This window comes from Hylobates moloch, unplaced genomic scaffold, assembly GCF_009828535.3.
Source record: "Hylobates moloch isolate HMO894 unplaced genomic scaffold, HMol_V3 SCAFFOLD_4583, whole genome shotgun sequence".
In the NCBI taxonomy this organism is placed as follows: domain Eukaryota; kingdom Metazoa; phylum Chordata; class Mammalia; order Primates; family Hylobatidae; genus Hylobates; species Hylobates moloch.
The window spans coordinates 1-5,398 of NW_026656858.1; the positions used below are offsets into that span (position 1 = coordinate 1).

At 46.9% G+C, this 5,398-nt stretch overlaps 1 pseudogene; it reads left to right on the plus strand.

Moving 5' to 3' along the window:
* The first annotated feature begins 53 nt into the window (after positions 1-53).
* LOC116465346 (cell division cycle protein 27 homolog) lies at positions 54-1,252 on the plus strand (annotated as a pseudogene).
* The last annotated feature ends 4,146 nt before the right edge of the window (positions 1,253-5,398 follow it).

Consider the following 5,398-nt stretch of genomic DNA (forward strand, 5'->3'; position numbering starts at 1 on the left):
ATTCAAAGTACTCCTCGAATACAGATTCCCCAGTGTCTTCTATTGATCCAGCTGTCATTTCACCTGATACTGTCCCACTGGGAACAGGAACTTCCATATTATCTACGCAGGTTCAAAATAAACCAAAAACTGGTCGGAGTTTATCAGGACGACCAGCAGCTGTTAGTCCAATGAACTCCAAGTGTTGGGATTTTGCCATTAGAAACCCCAGGTCCGGGAGATGGATCCTATTTACAAAACTACACTAGTATCAGACACCTTCTGTCACTGACGTGCCATCCACCGGAGCCCCTTCGAAAAAGCCTGTTGCCAGAATCGGCCGAACTGGAGCACAGCCTGTCTTCTCGCAGAGTGGACATAGCCGAGAGGTAACTCCAATTCTTGCAAAAACACAAACAAGGGCATCACCTCAGGTATCGAGCCCCACTGTGGCATCTCCCCTAAATGCACTGCCTCGAAGAAATCCATGACTCTTGACCAGTGACAGCTCCACAACCAAGGAGAATAAGAAAAAAATTAAAAATGAAGTGTCCACCTAAAATCCCAAACAGAAAAACAAAAAGTAAAACTAACGAAGGAGGACTGACTCAACCTCACGTCAATGGCAGCCTGGAAATGACAAAATTGGACTCTTCCGTCATCTCAGAAGGGAAAATATCCACAATCACACCTCAGATTCAGGCTTTTAATCTACAAAAAGCAGCAGCAGAAGGCTTGATGAGCCTTCTTCGTGAAAGGGGGAAAGGTTATTTAGCTTTGTGTTCTTACCACTGCCAACAAGCTATCAATATTTCGTGCCATCTACCTTCTCACCACTACAATGCTGGTTGGGTACTGTGCCAAATTGGAAGGGCCTATCTTGAGCTTTCAGAGTCCACGCAAGCTGAAAGAATCTTCTCAGAGGTAAGAAGGATGGAGAATTATAGGGCCGAAGGCATGGAGATCTGCTCCGCAACACTTTGGCATCCTCAAAAAGATGTTGCTCTTTCAGTTCTGTCAAAAGACTTGACAGACATGGATAAAAATTCGCCAGCCAGAGGCCTGGCGTGCCACAGGGAACTGTTTCCGCTTGCAACAGGCACATGATATGGCAATTAAATTCTTCCAGAGAGCTATCGAAGTGGATCCACATCATGCTTAGGCCTCTACTGTATTAGGGCGGGAGTTTGTCTTCACTGTAGAATCGGACAAAGCATTAGCTTGTTTTCGAAATGCTATCAGAGTCCATCCTAGACATTGTAACGCATGGTAAGCGGCAATGAAGTGTAAAGACAAGCTCTTATTGATGGTGCCGGTACTCGCTAATTTTTCTTGTTAGATAGCTCTTTATTGCCATGAATTTGGTTACAAATACCTAGGGATGGTACATACTGCTCAATAACATCTAACTGAAATGCTCTCTTACGAAATGTATGTCTTTAACAAACTCTTAAATTAACTAATGATAATAGAATACCAGATCCTTATACTCAACAGTTTCAGTCTTCTACCAAATTTTGCAGATACTGTAGTTGTCTTTCGTTTGTGTGTGTGTTTCTTTAGTTTTGTGACTGGATGTGTTACCTTTTCTTCGAACACCGAAATGGTGATGGGGACAAAAAGTGCTTGGGAAATTGGAAAGGAATAGCAGAATCCACTTATTGGATAATAGAAAAAAATATTGCAACAATTCACTAGTTGCTGCTTTTTGACAGTGTTCCAGTTGATGGAGTTACTATTTAGAAGTTAGTGTACCCTTTTATTTAGCAGTATCCCTGGTTTACCGTTTTGTACTTGTGTATCAGTAGACACATCAGAAATTACTGCCTAGGTCATATTGTTATCAACTGAATAAGATATGAAAACGTTTGGTCCTACTTCTGCCTCAACACCATACGTACTGTTGACATTGGTTGTATTTTTCTGGACTGACTTAATAGTTTACACATCAGGTGGACGGGTGCGGTGGCTCAAGACTGTCATCCCAGCACTTTGGGAGGCCCAGGCGGGCGGATCACGACGTCAGGAGATCGAGACCATCCTGGCTAACACGGTGAAACCCCGTCTCTACTAAAAATACAAAAAATTAGCCGGGCGTGTTGGAGGGCGCCTGTAGTCCCAGCTACTCGGGAGGCTGAGGCTGGAGAATGGCGTGAACCCGGGAGGCGGAGCTTACAGTGAGCCGAGATCGTGCCACTGCACTCCAGCCTGGGCGACAGAGCGAGACTCTGTCTCAAAAAAAAAAAAGAAAAGAAAAGAAAAGAAATAGTTTACACATCAAGAGAAGGCCGGACGTGGTGGCTCACACCTGCCGCCATCCTGGCACTTTCGGAGGCCGAGGCGGGCGGGTCACAAGGTCAAGAGATTGAGACCATCCTGGCCAATGTGGTGGAACCCCGTCTGTATTAAGAGTATAAAACTTAGGTGGCCGTGGTGGAGGGTGCCTGTAGTCCCAGCTACGTGGGAGGCTGAGGCAGGAGAATCGCTTGAACCCGGGAGGTGGAGGCAGCAGTGAGCCGAGATCACCCCATTGCACTCCAGCCTGGGCAACAGAGCGAGATGCCGTCTGAAGAAAAAAAAATTAAAAAAAAAACATAAAGAAATACCAAGAGAAACTATAATTCTGAAGTCATAACTCTGTGGTAGTTTTTTTTGTCAGATACGGTTATCTTTGGGGTTAAGTATTACAGCAGTGGAGTTGTATCATTTGATTTGCTTCTAAATCTGAAGCATTCTATTACTAAAACATTTTTTGATTTGTGAATATGTTGTTTAACGGATTATATCTCATTTTGCTGTAGTAGTTACATTGCCTGAAAGATGGCCAAAAACATACTGCTAGCTATTGCTGACCAATGTAACAATCAACTTGCCAATACTGCCTTCTCTTCCGATAGCTATGTTCTCCGTCATATTTTAAGAACTCAGTTCTTCATGAGACTTGTGCTGTTTTTGATTTTTTTCCCAAGTCCGGTGGATCCTCGTGTTGTTTTCTGTAAATGTGTATTGTCTGTTCAGCTAATTTGCAGGAGTCACGTTCTTAAAAAACTTCACCCTATCAAAAATTGTCTTTAAAGGAGGAATATTCAGATTGGCAAGCTTTTCCTAGGAAGAGTGTAAATGCTGACGTATTTAGGTAGCTCTGAATTCTGAGCCGCTATATTTTAACTACAAAATAGGTAGCCTTTCTTTTGTTTTCGCTTTCACTATCATTAGCACAGTGTTTAATACCTTTTCTTCATTTGTAACACAACTAAAATGATATACGAAGCCACTCAAATAAAGCAGATACGTTGTGCTTTCAAAAAAAAAAGAAAAAAGGAAGTCTTTCTGTGGCACGGCATTAGGTGTGCCTCGAATCTAGAATCTCCAGTGAAAACCAATGAGACAGGGTGAAACCCCATGCCTACTAAAAATAAAAAAATGAGCCGGGCATGGTGGCGCTGAGGCAGGAGAATCACTTGAACCCAGGAGGCAGAGGTTGCAGTGAGCTGAGGTCACGCCACTGCACTCCAGCCTGGGCGACAGAGCAAGACTCCATCTCAGAAAGAAACAAACACGCAAAGCCAATGAAGGTGTTTAGCTCAACGTGTCGGGCTCAGGTCTCTTGACAGGATACATCCAGCACCGGGGCGGGGGGTGGGGCGGGGAACGTCGAGGGGTGGGGCGGAATCTATTTTGTGACCTCAAGGGAGGGTTTGAGAGATAGTCCCACAAACGGTGATGGCCTAAGGAAGCCCCTCCGCCCAAGAAGCAATATTCATTTCTAGCCTGTAGCCACACAAGAGGGAGAATCGGGCTCTCTACAGACCCCACAACCCGCACCCCACCCCCGCCGCGCCTCGTGAAATGGGCTTTCGCTCCGCCAGGCTCTATTCATGCTGTGTGGTTTTGTAACCTCCAGCGTGTGTGCGTGGTTTGTGGGGTGTGGTGGGGGTGGCTGTGGACAGAGGAGGGGATAAAGCGGAGGTGTCCCGCGGGTGCCCGGGACGTGGGACGTGGGTGGAGTGGCCAGAGCCTCGGGAACTCCTCGCCTGTCAGGACGTGTCCCCCACCCCCCACCCCGGTCCCCTCTCTGACCTACGCTCCACATCTTCACAGTTCAGTGGGGACCTTGTGGGTGGAAGTCACCATCCCTCTGGACTTTAGCTGACCAAGGCCGGGCTCCCAGGAGCCTCCCAAGAGTTGGGGCCTTGGGCAGGCTCACAAGGATGCTGACGGTGACGGTCGGTGACGGTGATGTACGTTGGAGGCCTCGGGCCAATGCAGAGGTATCCATTTGACCTCGGTGGGACAGGTCAGCTTTGCAGAGTCCTGTGTGTCCTTCCAGAGACTCATCCAGCGCTAGCAAGCACTGTCCCGAGGATCCCAGCTCCCAGCAGAGGCACTTTTGTTCACACAGAATCCTGGGCAGGAAAGTCCGCAGCAGGCTTAGGCCTCCAGCCAAAAACCCAAAACCACTTCTGAGATTTTTTTTCAAAGAGCCTGTGGTTTCACAAGGGGCCGTGGGTAGTTGTGGAAATGGAGAGAAGTATCTATGAGTTATCCAAGTCCAGAAATCCACTCGCCAGTTCTGTACAGCATTCTGTAGGGAGATCAAATCTGGGATGTCTGATGTTAAGAATTCAGGCCTTGGTAATGGATGAGATTAGATGTACTTGAGCTTATTTTGCAAAGAAAGAGAGGACGGGAGATAGCGAGAGCCAGAGAGCGAGCGAGCAAGTGAGAGAGAGAGAGAGAGACAGAGATAGAGAGAGACAGACAGAGAGAGACAAAGATACACAAAGACAGAAAGACAGAGAGAGAGAGAGAGAAAGACAGAGATGGACAGAGACCGAGAGAAACAGAAAGAGAGAGAAACAGGGAGACAGGAAGGGAGAGAGACAGACAGAGTGAGAGACAGACAGACAGGATGACAGACAGGCAGAGAAAGAGAGTAAGATGGAAGGCAGCCACACACAGAGGGGGAGAGAGAGAGAGAGAGGGAGAGAGACAGACAGAGTGAGAGACAGACAGACAGGATGACTGACAGGCAGAGAAAGAGAGTAAGATGGAAGGCAGACACACACAGAGGGAGAGAGAGAGGGAGAGAGACAGAGACAGACAGAGAGACAGAAAGAAAGAGACAGACAGAGAAACACCACTCCACTCCATTCCTTTCCATTCCATTGCATTCCACTCCACTCTTCTGCACTCCATTCCTTTCTACTCCTTTCCACTACACAGCACTCCACTCCAATCTTTCCACTCCATTCCATTCCATTGCATTCCATTCCATTCCCTTCCATTCCATACCATTCCACTCCAATCCACTGCATTCCATTCCATTCCATTCCAATCCATTCTACTCGAATACACTCTAATCCACTCCACTCCACTCCATTCCATTCATTCCCATTCCACTCCACTCCACTCCATT